Raw genomic sequence first — 12,552 nt, 5'->3', positions numbered from 1 at the left:
CCCTTCATACTTGAATTTCTGGATCCATCACTGCGTTCGAACCAATGCTAACAGTCGATAACAGTGCAACTTCTTCGTCAAACACAAACTTAAATATCATGTCATTTTCAACATTGACGTGTTTTTGGTCCATAGTACGGTGCAGCAACTCAACAAAGACAAACGACCCTTCCCTCTCCACCATCGAAGTCCTAACTGCCGAAACAAAACCTTCCTCCGGGCAATCTCCGATTGGAACGGTCGAGCGAAATTTAGGTATGTTCTTTTTTTTATGTCAGTGCTCAAATCATACGATAGGGTGAAACATTCTTAAAACTAAAGTTTCATACTTTGGTTAGTTGTAAATCATTGTTTGGGCAGTTCTAAAATTCTCGACATTGTTTCGGCAATTGTAAACATTTAAGAAAAAGTCCAAAGTACCGACAACATTTAAAATTTTATTGACGAAACTTTTCACTATGATCATCGAGATATGTAGGTTTTCTTCTATTAGATTTTAGTTATCTTTTTTCTATTTTTATAGATTAGTATTGCCCATTTATAGGAAAAGTAATATTTTTAATTTTTAAATGTTTATTTAACTCTTTAAATAAAAATCTTAATTTTATTTTTATCTAAAAGATAATTGTTTCTATAAGGATAAATTCTAAAAGATTTATAATACAATTTCAATAGGATATATATTTAATCATCTATTAACTTCTTCTATTCGGTTATTATATATATATATATTAAATATATAATAAAGGGTAAAAATAATTTTGAAATTTAAAGGGTAAAAATCATTTGAAAATAGTTTTGAAAATTTTTATAAAGATAAAGGGTAAAAATAATTTTGGAATTTAAAAAATTTAAAAAAGAAGAATTTTGAAAAATTAAGTTTGAATTTTCTTATTCTTTGAATTTTTAAAATTGATATTAAATCTCCCCCTAAAATTGATGAATATCTAAAAGTCCAAGCATGATTTTAAAATTAAAAAAAATATTCTTATGATGAAATATCTAATCAGCATACTTAGCTAACTACCACAATATGGCAATTGCTGATTTAAGATGGTCAATTTGAGCGTTTGGTCTAACTAGTTTGTTACTAGCTAAAGTACTTAAATTGATCAATATGTTTTGTTTAAAGCCCAGATTTATAGTGATGCATTGACATAAGCATCTGAAATCTTAGGCTAAATCCTAAGTATCTTACACCGTTCTATGTTTCAACAAACACAAGCAAGGTACCCTACTGTGCTTGTGAGATGCTAATTTCTAAGACTATAGGAATATGTAATTCTATGGTAAGTCCTAGGCTACTCCGAAAAGATAAAATATTTTGAACACTATTTTGGAAATAAATTTTGAAATGAGAATTTTGAAAACATAATTTTGAAAAACTAATTAAAAATTTTCGAAAATAAAGAAACTTATTCTATAAAGCATATGCATAAATCAATTGAAGAGTAGATTAAAAGTCACATAAATAAAAAGTACCCATAACTAACAAGTATCAAATACATGTATAGTCATAAGTGTATCAAAATAGGTATCTAGTCCCAAAAGTCACTTGTCCTCGTCATCATCTGTAGCATGAAGATAATCAAACATTCTACGCTGCTCCCTATCAAAAGCATCAGCTCGATCAGTCATCTCTTGCCGAAAATTTGCAATTTGTCCTTGGAGGAGTTATACTGATTGATTATCTTGGTTTCTAAGGAGTTGAACCATCCAAAAATATTGTCTCAAAGATGACTAAAGAAATCACTGGTTGGTGGAGGAAGGTGTGTAAGAGCTGCCCTGAGCAACATCGAAAAAAGGTGTTAATGCAAATCTTGATTAAAGGGCGGTTGATGGTGCTCCTCGACTGCAATCGACTCATCCTTAGCTTCATCTTCCTCGGCTATAGGTGGAACATATCGTGGATGGGTTTGCTTGTACACAAGTCCCTCTTCACTAGTCCTAATCCCAGCCAAGGACAATTGTCGAATCCCAACAATATCAAAATTAGATAACTCAATTAGTTCACGCCGATGAACTGCCCCTAGAGAAGCAATGTAAGCAGTGAGGACATGGCGCTAGATCATATGAACTTTATTCGAAGTGTTGTACCCCGAATAATAGATAATATATTTGAACATCCAGTAACTCAAGTCAAAGTCAAGTCGATGCCTTAGTGCATACACTAGAAAAAGATGCACTGGACGTAGAACCCCCTGATCTCTAGAAGATAGAGGGCAAATGCAAGACACAATCATCTTGTAAAGGGCATTGTCATGTGGACTTAGTGGTACGGTTGACATCTTTTTAGGACGCGTCTCCTCAAAGAAGTCAGCGTACATGAGATCAAAAGTCAAATGAGCGAAAGGGGTGGGTAGGAAGTCAGGAAGGGAAGCACTAAAAAAGATGAGATTAACAAAAGGTCGAATTCACAAAAATCTGAGAAACATATCAAGGTCAAATAACATTTCTCTAGTTGCGATTCTAGTCCTATAGTGATGAAGATCAATTTCACATAAGTTATGGTAAAACTTAGAACACAGAATAGGATTATGTGCATGTCGACAGAAGACAATATTGTCAAGTTAAAAATGTTGCGTAATGTCGATGTCCTTTGGACAATATGTTTGATACAATTGAAGGTCAAGACAACGAGTTCCTATCACTTTTTTTTTATTTGAAAATGATTAACTTAGATCCTTAGTTGAACATTTAGGGTCTTGGCTGAGATTTAAGGAGCTAGTCTCCCTTTGTACAATTGTACGACTCTTTTCACTATAGTTAAAGACATGAAATAAACAAATGACAATTTAAAAAAGAAAGGAAGTTTGGATAAAGATTACTAAGGCATAATCGCGGTCTGAGAAATGTTGTAGGCGGCGAAATAAGCTTGGAAGGTGGAGAAGGAGAAGAAGGTAAGAAGAGGTTCAGATGAGACTCGACTTCTGTCTAAGTATTTGTTTTATAGACCTCGATTGGTCAACCAATAAGGGGTTCGGTTGATCGATCCCTTAAAACGCCGCGTTTCCGACCAATCATATGTAGGCGATTGGTTTTCGATCGATCGATCCGATTTTTCAGTCGACTGATAAATTGATCATGGTAGATTTTTTTGAGCTCTAGATGAGGTTGAATTTAGGTTTTTGGTCAACTGAACATGGTGTTCGGTTGACCAAACAATTAAAGATAGGTTGAATTCTCACCGGTGAACTTATGTTTTCGGTCGACAAAACAAATTTTTAGGTCGACCTAACAAATAATTGCTCGGCTTAGTCGATTCGGGACACGATTCAGAGTTAAATGGTGAGTTTGGTCGACCGAATCGGGCGTACGGTCGGTTTAGTCGATTTTTTTCTTAAGTATTAATGTTTTATGTTAATTATTAAGTTATCAATGTCTATATTAAGTTTTAAATTACCCTTTTTAAAAAATATTTGTCATTAAGTTTTAAAATAATTTTTTATTTTAATTAAGTTTTAAAAGATTTTTAATTAAGTTAAAAAATTAATTATTTTTTTAAAAAAATATTTTTTAATTAAGTTTTTAAAAATATTTTTAATTAAGATTTTTTTTTAAAAAAAAAGTTTTTAAATTAAGTTTTTTTTAAAAAAAAGAAAAAATATTAAGTTTTAAAAAGATTTTTAAAAAGTTTTAATTAATTTAGATTAAATATAGAATTAATGTTTTGATTAGGTTTACTTAATTTAATTTAAAAACTTATTAAAAAGATTGTTTAGCCCATGTTAGATTCAAACTTAATTTTGGTTAATCAATCAAACTTCCTAAGGATAAGTTTTTAGTCAGTGGCAAGACATATAACTTTCTTGTATATCAACAATGGACCACTTTGCGAATACTTTCCAAATTAGTCCTACCTAAAAAACTTATTACTAGATTTTGGTCTAACTAGCCCATGTTTGACTGAGGTAGCTTCGGTCAGATCTACTAAGTCTAGTGCACCAGGTAGAATACACAAGATTCAGCGTAGACATGCCTTCGACAAAGCTTCCTTGACATACTATCATCCCAATCCATTCCGATACTATGTTATGAGGGCTTGGTAAACCTTTTTTACTAACAGTTCTAAACTAAGCAGAAAAGTAAACCTAATCTTAAGCATGCATAGTTGATTAATCAAGTTGGTTGAATAATTTTCTTATTTATTCCCCCTGAGTCAAACTCCACCCATGACGATCGGTCATGGTCGGTCCCAAGCTCGGATAAAGGATGAGGGTTGCGTTAGGTTGCCATCCAGTGTTAAAACTATGACAAAAATTCAACGAATGAATCCATTAAACTATTGTGCTAATGCTAGGTTGTTCCTCGGAAGGAACGCGTTGCAGAGTCCGACTGTAATGTCTCGACAAGTACCGCTACATCTCCTGAACTCGGGTGTAGTGCTAAATATGCAAGAGTTCGCGTTACATGGTACATGGTCCTACTGTAACGTCTCAGCAAGGCCCACTACATCTTCATGAGAACTTGAGTGTAGTGTTAAATAGGCAAGAGTTCTCACACCATAGATTGGATAAGAACAAATATGATAGGAAAACTAATAATCTAAGATTTGGAACATGAAACATAGGTGTTGGAACTCCAAGGTTGTTTTGATGTGATCAAACAAGTTAAGTTAGGTCCTGTTTGGTTTAACCCCTATGTCTAAGTGTGTAGGAGCTTAGGAACATAGGAAGTCAAGCAGAAGACGCGGCTAGCAAGAAGGACGACACAGAAGAGAGCCGACGAGCTCGGTGCTTCCGAGGGACGAGGTGCCGCGAAAGAGTACACTGATGGATGAGAAGAACGTATGCAACGTTCGAGGGACGAGAAGCCAGGGAGGAAGGATGCTCAAGGAGAAGGCCTGAAATTAGGTTCGGGTGAGCCCTATTCCAAATATTCTGCTTGCTCCTTCTTGGTCCATTGATATTCTTCTTTGTCTTTTGGAGCTCAAAATCATATTTTAATATTAGTAATAAATCAAAATCCATTTTGAAAAATACATCCATCTTTCTTCTCCAAATTGTGAACTCCCCCTCAAACTTCGGTGGATAGATACTTAGTCCGACCATCTCTTTTGCTTCCATCGACGGTTAGTCCTTTTAAAGCATCATGACTCTGATACCACTTTGAGGTCCCTTGCGGCTGGCTAGAGGGGGTTGAATAGCCTGAAATCAAAAACAAATACCTTTCTCCAACTTTATAGCTTAATTAACATAAACACTTGTACAAACAATAGTAAGCAAATTACAAGAAGAGAGACACAGAGATTTTACTTAGTTTACAATCAGAAGATTGCTAATCCAAGACATTGAAAATGTTCACTAAAGTCTCCTTTAGGCTAAGAAGTCTCTTACAGTAGTTAACGCACTTAATTACAAAGCTAAACTGAAAATAGATCATTTACAAGTGTTATTTTTTTTTTTCTTGTGGGATTAGAACTGTATTTATAGCCCTGATCGGAGCACCTGGAAGGGTTCTAGGCGCTTGGACATGGATAGAATTTTATCCGTGTTGAACCGAATTGAAACAGTAAACGTTTTGATAAGTTTTCTGGTATGGGTCAAGCGCCCAAAATAGCTCTGGGTGCCCGGACCAGGGTCAACATAGAGTTGACTTCCTGTCCAGGTCTTCCACTCCAGCTCCGCTCTAGGTGATTTCGGCCAAGGGCGGACCGAAAGAGGGGGCTAAGGGGGGCTTTAGCCCCCCCCCCTTCCCCGAGTTCGTTGGAACCGCCTAGTATGGCGGTTCCGAACTGTGGGGGCTGCTTTTGCAGCCCCCCAATCTTCTTCTCCGACAGATTTTTATGTAGGAGGTGATGAAACGGGTGGTGTTGGTGGAGAAATGGAGGCAACCTGAGCTCCACGCCTTCCCCCTTCTGTCTCCTCCCCGTCCTTCTTCCCACCCAAATGACACGTTGAAGCGCGACTGCGCATGCGATCATGGCGGCAGTGACGGATGACCTGCACAGGGTGGATTCAGCTCCCCTGTAAAAATTTTTCTAGTTCCGCCCCTGATTTTGGCCATCCAGAATAGGGCTCAGACCAACCCCTTTTCTAGCCTTCTCGAGCAGTCTTCCACTCTGGCTTCTCATCCTTCAGAATCACCATGTGTTTCCAGTTAGAGTGTATATTAAAAGCCTAGCTTTGTATAAACATTTATTTAGAAATAAGAATCACATTGGTCAAATGTCTACATTTATGCTAAGTGTAGTTGTTCAGTTAATTTGTATTGTAGATAACATGGTGTGTGGTGTCACACACAGAAGTTTATGTTATCAGTTTCTTATAAATTATAAACAGTTACTCACGACCAAGATGGAATGGGACAAACTATTGGAGTGGTTGTAGTGTAATTTGGTATTAGTTTATCTTGACTAATAAATTACACTAATATACTATGAGTGTATTGAGCAGGACCATTTGAGGTAGTTTCTTTTTATACTAACTATATAAAAGAATAATACCTCTGTTATTATGGAAGTGTGTACTCTTAATCATGATATAATAACAAGCACATATACTTAATATTTATTTTTTTAATTTATCAAAGGGTGCGATTTAGCTTGTTAAATCAATAGGCTCGATAAGTTGGGAAATGATATTATTTATATGGTGTGTTGTTGATTATAGAATGAAACTGTGTCATAGTAATCTAGGTTGATGATGTCCCCTTGAAAAAAAAAAAGGTAGATCCGCTACCTTAGCGGCCCCCCTAGTGCCGGCCCCACGGATATGGAGGGAGGTTCATGCAGGTACACAGGTCATAGGCGCATGGCGGGGTAAACCCCAGGTCGTCAGTTCCTGAGAATCGACCCCTGGCCATTACGCCAGAGATACCATGCGCCCACCGTCTGCGCTACGCCCTGGGGGCTGATGATGTCCCCTTGAAGAGCTCATAAGGATTGCCATGTAAACCTTGCAGGTGGACCTAGTCTGTCATGACAATGAAGTTGAGTGGTACTACTCTTGGAGCTAGATATTAATTAAGTGAGTTGTCAGTAACTCATTTAATTAGTGGGCATTCTATATCTTAAACACAGGGCGACTAACGCACTCATGATAAGAAGGAGCTCATATAGTAATATGAGATTGGTGTGGTAGTGCAATAATAACTCTTTAATGGAATGAGATATTATTGATGAACTTGAGTTGGGTGTTCGGTGCGAACACGGGAAGCTCAAGCTCATCGGGAGACCAAAACCAATTCCTCCTCTCGATCCCTATTGTAGCCTTTTATTTATAAAATTTTATATCCACCAAACCCAACTTCTTACCCACCTTAAGGTGGCCGACCAAGCCAAGCTTGGAGCCCAATCTAGGGCCGACCAAACCAAGGTTAGATGGGTTCAAGTTGTGGATGACCCTAGCTTGGAGCTCAAACAAGGGTGGCCGACCACATTCACATTGAAAGAGAGTTTAAAATTATAAATATTTCCTTTTATATTTTTCTACAAAGGATTAAGAGAAAGGTTTAATATCTTTCCTTATTTGTAGTTAAAAGGAAAATTTTAATTTTTTGATAAATTTTAAATCTTTCCTTATATGGAAGCCATGGTTTAAAAAGAGAGTTTAAAATTATAAATCTTTCCTTTTATAGCTTTCTACAAAGGATTAAGAGAAAGGTTTGATATCTTTCCTTATTTGTGTTTAAAGGAAGATTTTAATTTTTTATAAAACTTTCCTTTTTGAAACCATCAACATGTTTTAAAAGAGAGATTTTAATTTATAGAACTTTCCTTGTATAACCAACCATGAAGGGATTTAAAGAAAGAAATTTTTTAATTAAAATTTCTTATCAGAAACAATTATGGAAGTTTTAATTTTTTGTTTAAAACTTTCCTTATTTGGAGGACAAGGTAGGGGCTGGCCATTAAAGGTTTATAAGGAAGTTTTTAATTAAAATTATCTTCTTAGACATTGACAAGGAATATAAGAAAGTTTTAATTATGTTTAAAACTTTCCTTATTTTCCAAGACTAAGGAATATAAAAGAGAGGGTAGAGGTGTCTCACCTTACAACACATCTATTATTCCTCTCCTCTCTTCCTTGGTGGTGGCCGACCCTCCTCTTCCTCCTATTCTTCTTCCTTGGTGGCCGGCGGCATCTCATCTCAAGGAGTTCATGGTGGCCGGATCTTGTTAGAGGAATGAGAGATAGGAGGCATTGTTTCTTAGCATTCCTTGGAGCTTGGTTGGTGGCCAAAGTTCTTCATCTCTAGGAGATTGTTGGTGGCTGAAACTTGGAAGGAAGAAGAAGGTTTTGGTGGAGTCTCGTCTTGGTAGATCGTTACCCGCACGACGTCCAAGATAAGAAGAGGTATACGATGGAAGATCATGAGGTCCATAAGCTACAAAGAAAGGTATAACTAGTTGTCTTATTTCGCATCATACTAGTTTTCTTTGTATGGATTTTGAAATACCAAACACAAAAGGCTATGGATTCTAGGTTTCAAATTTATGATTTGATTTTGTGTTTTTTTTTGATCTTGTGATTCGATTGTTCTTAGTGGTTAAACCTAGGGTTACTATAAGGAGATTAAATATTGAATTTCGTTAAAAGGCTTTATCTAGGAAGTGGTGGATGCTCTCATAACCAAGAAGGCCTAGTGCCTTGCTATGTTTAACCTGGAAGTTTATCTCTGAAATAAATATTTAATCAAATTTGTAACATGGGTGAATTTGGATTAATAATGTTAAGTATTGTTTGTGATCCAAGTCTAAACCTCTAAGAACAGATAAGTTGAATTTGAAATCAATAATGTTAAGTTCTGTTTGCGATTCCAAATTTAATTTCTAAAGAACACAATAGGTTGTTAGGGAAGGTTCAGGACTTGTACAAAATTTTTATACAGGGGAACCAGTACGATATTCCGAGTAGCAACCAACAATTGGTATCAAAGCTAGGGTTTGTCTCTGTGTGTTTGGTTTTCAGTTTAATTATGCACATGTCATACATATTTTAGGCAGGATAATAGTAGGATGTGCAAATAGATTTAACTCTGTGGTTGTAGGCATCCTAGTTCCAACTATTATGACCCTAATGTGATTGTGTGTGATTAGACCCTCGGACATGTCAAGGGCATTTTATGTGTGTGCATGATTATATATATTAAATACAGCAGGAGCTGTATTAGTTTTAGGATTTTACATTTTTGTTTCGATCTAGATTACATGTACATTTTCTTGTGAAATATAGGATCGATATATGTAAAATTCTATTTTTGTCGCGGATTATCCTTGCGAGGTGTGGTGCTATTTGAGGACCAGGGGCGCAGCGGAAAAGGAACCTCGATGGATGCGACGACATGAGCCCTAGGGCTGGCGGCAAGTTTGACGACTGCTAGGGTTGGCGACACACGGAGGATAGTGATGGAAGAGACCATAACTGTTGGAAAATTATTTTTCCATATTTATTGCTTTTTATTTGCTGTGATGTGTGCTTGCATGATAAAATCCTCATCTTAAAAAAAACTAAGTGGGAGAGGGATTAGTAAATAAATTCTACGGTCTCCATTACTGATTTGTAAGTGATGCAACAAACTTACGTGTTGGCTCTGAGTGCCTCCCTCCACAACGGATGAGTTTGTTTACGGATCACTAGATCAAACTTTCTTTATGGATGATTATAGAAAATTATTTAGGAGCGTGTGATGTTCTCCAACTGAAGGGGCACAATCCTATTTAATGGACTAAGTATTAAGTAATGGTACACACTTAGACGTATTTAATAGTATCCTCCCCAATGGAGTCACTGCTATTATTTGTGTGACCAAAGGAAAACCAACTATTAATTTGTCATAAAGCTAGGTAAAACCCCCTCTAACAAATGTTTGAATTTGTATACATCCACATTAACGTGGCATACAAAATTCATGGTGTTTGAGGTAATTTAAGGTTGACAAGAAAATTAATGGATAATACCCTCCTCTTACAAATGTCTGAATTTGTATACATCCACACTAACGTGGCATACAAAATCACGATGTTTGAGGTGTTGGTGAATTTAAATGATATTGTTTTGAGAAATCAATATTATTTTAAATTTTAAAGTTTTGACCAAATATTTGATTAAAGACATACCAACTATTAATTTTATTTGTCATAAAGATAGCCTGACAAGATAATAAAATTAATGGATAAAATCTCCTCAAAAAATTGTTTGAATTTGTATACGTCCACACTAACGTGGCATACAAAATTCACGGGGGTTTTGAGGTGTTGGTCTTGACCAAATATTTTTGTGATTCTTAGGATTTCAAATGTTTTTGAATCCCCTAGCGGTTATACTATAGAATAGACTTAGTAGTCCCAATTATAATGATTGAAAACAAAACTTGGATAATAAGGTGGACTGTCCTCTCAGAACTAAGAACAATAAAGGTGTATTTTATTCATTAGTTGTTGAAACATGTTTAGTGGTATTATCTACCGGTACCTAGTGTGTAGATACAGGAGCCACTGATCATGTCTGCAATTCATTGCAGGGGTTCAAGGAAACCCAACAACTATATGAAGGGGAAATCACCGTCCACATGGGCACTACTGCAAAAGTAGCAGTTGTTGCAGTGGGAGAAGTTTATCCTCTGATTGGAATAAAACATGAATTTTGAGAAATTATCTTTACGTACCAAGTTTAGAAAGAACTTGATTTCAGTTTCTAAACTATTAAAAAAACTTGATATTCTGTCTCTTTTGATAACAGAGTTGTTATCAAGAAAAATAGGAAAATTATCTGTTCTGGTACGTTAGTTGGCAATTTATATATTCTAAATCCAAAAACTCCCACGATGCAACAAATAGAAATTAATAACACATCTTCTAACACTAATAAGAGAAAGCAACCTTCATAAATGAATCAATCATATCTTTGGCATCTAAGGCTAGGTCATATTAACTTGAGTAGGATTCAAAGGATAATAGCTGATGAACTTTTGGGTTCATTTGTGTTGGAAAACTTTCCAACCTACAAATCTTACTTGTAAGGAAAAATGACCAAGAGGCTTTTTAAGTCTAAGGGGTATAGAGTCAAAGATGTGTAGGAATTTGTTCATTCTGATTTGTGTGGACATATGACTATCCAGGCAAGAGGTGGTTTCGAATATTTCATCTCTTTTATAGACGACTATTCGAGATACGGGTATATTTACTTGATACACCGCAAGTCTAAGTACTTTGATAAGTTCAAAGAATACAAGGCTGATGTGGAGAAATGTCAAGGTAAAAGTATCAAGACACTACGGTGAGATCGTAGTGGCGAGTACCTCTTAGGAGAGTTTAGGAGTCACTTATCAGAAGTCGGGATTCAATCCCAATTGTCTGCACCGGGTACACCCCAACAGAATGGTGTGATAGAACGAAAGAACATGACTCTTATGGAAATGGTTAGATCAATGATGAGTTATTCAGAATTACTAAATTCATTTTGGGGATATACACTGGAAACGACAATGAACATAGTACCTTCTAAGTCAGAACCCTCTACTCCCATAGAATTGTAGAATGGGCGTAAGCCTAGTCTGAAGCATATTCTGATTTGAGGTAGTCCAGCACATGTGCTGAAGGGAGACATTGATAAGTTGGAATTATGAATAGGAGTTCACTTGTTTATGGGTTATCCTAGAGAAACAAAATGAGGTTTTATAGTCTTAAAAAAAATCAGAAGGTCATTGTTATCATCAATGCCCGATTTTTAGAAGAGGGCTATGTAATGAACCACAAGACCATGAGTAAAATTGTTCTTAAAGAAATAATAAAGGACACGTCTAATCTAGTACCAACAGTACAAGATGAGATACCACAATAAACTGCAACATGTATCACATATGATGCACAATTACAGATAGTACCTTGTTGTAGTGGGAGGGTTGTTAGGCAACCTGAAAGATTCATGTTTTTAGGAGAGTCGTCAGACTTGATCCCAGGTAAACATGAACATGATCCCCGTACATATGATGAAGCACTCCAAGATAAAGATGCAGTATCTTGGCAAAGAACAATAAATATAGAAATAGAATCTACGTATTGTAATAATGTCTGGGAGCTTGAAGAATTACCCAATGGTGTAAAAGCCATTGGGTGTAAATAGGTCTACAATAGAAAAAGAGTGATAGACGGGAAGGTAGAAACTTTCAAAGCAAGACTTATTGAAAAAGGGTATCGATTATAAAGAAACCTTTTCACCGGTAGCCATGCTTAAGTCTATCCAGATTCTTTTATCTATTGCTGTTGATATGGACCATGAAATTTGGCAAATGGATGTCAAGACAGTTTTCCTTAATGGAAGTCTTGAAGAAAATATCCATATAAAGCAACCAGAGGGGTTTATTGCAAAAGGCAAAGAGTATCTAGTATGAAAGCTTAATCAGTCTATTTATGGACTGAAACAAAGCTTCAAGGTCTTGGAACATCCGGTTTAATGAAGTTATCCAAACCTATGGATTTATTAAGTGTCTGGATGAGTCTGTTGGATCGTGATGAATCGATAGAGGGGGGTGAATATCGATAACAAAAACTTGTCGAATAAACACAGCGAAAAAGAATAAGAAAAAAAAAGACAATGCTAACACAGGTTT

This window comes from Zingiber officinale, chromosome 3A (genome assembly GCF_018446385.1).
Source record: "Zingiber officinale cultivar Zhangliang chromosome 3A, Zo_v1.1, whole genome shotgun sequence".
NCBI lineage: Eukaryota > Viridiplantae > Streptophyta > Magnoliopsida > Zingiberales > Zingiberaceae > Zingiber > Zingiber officinale.
Note: the sequence above shows the minus strand (reverse complement) of the source record.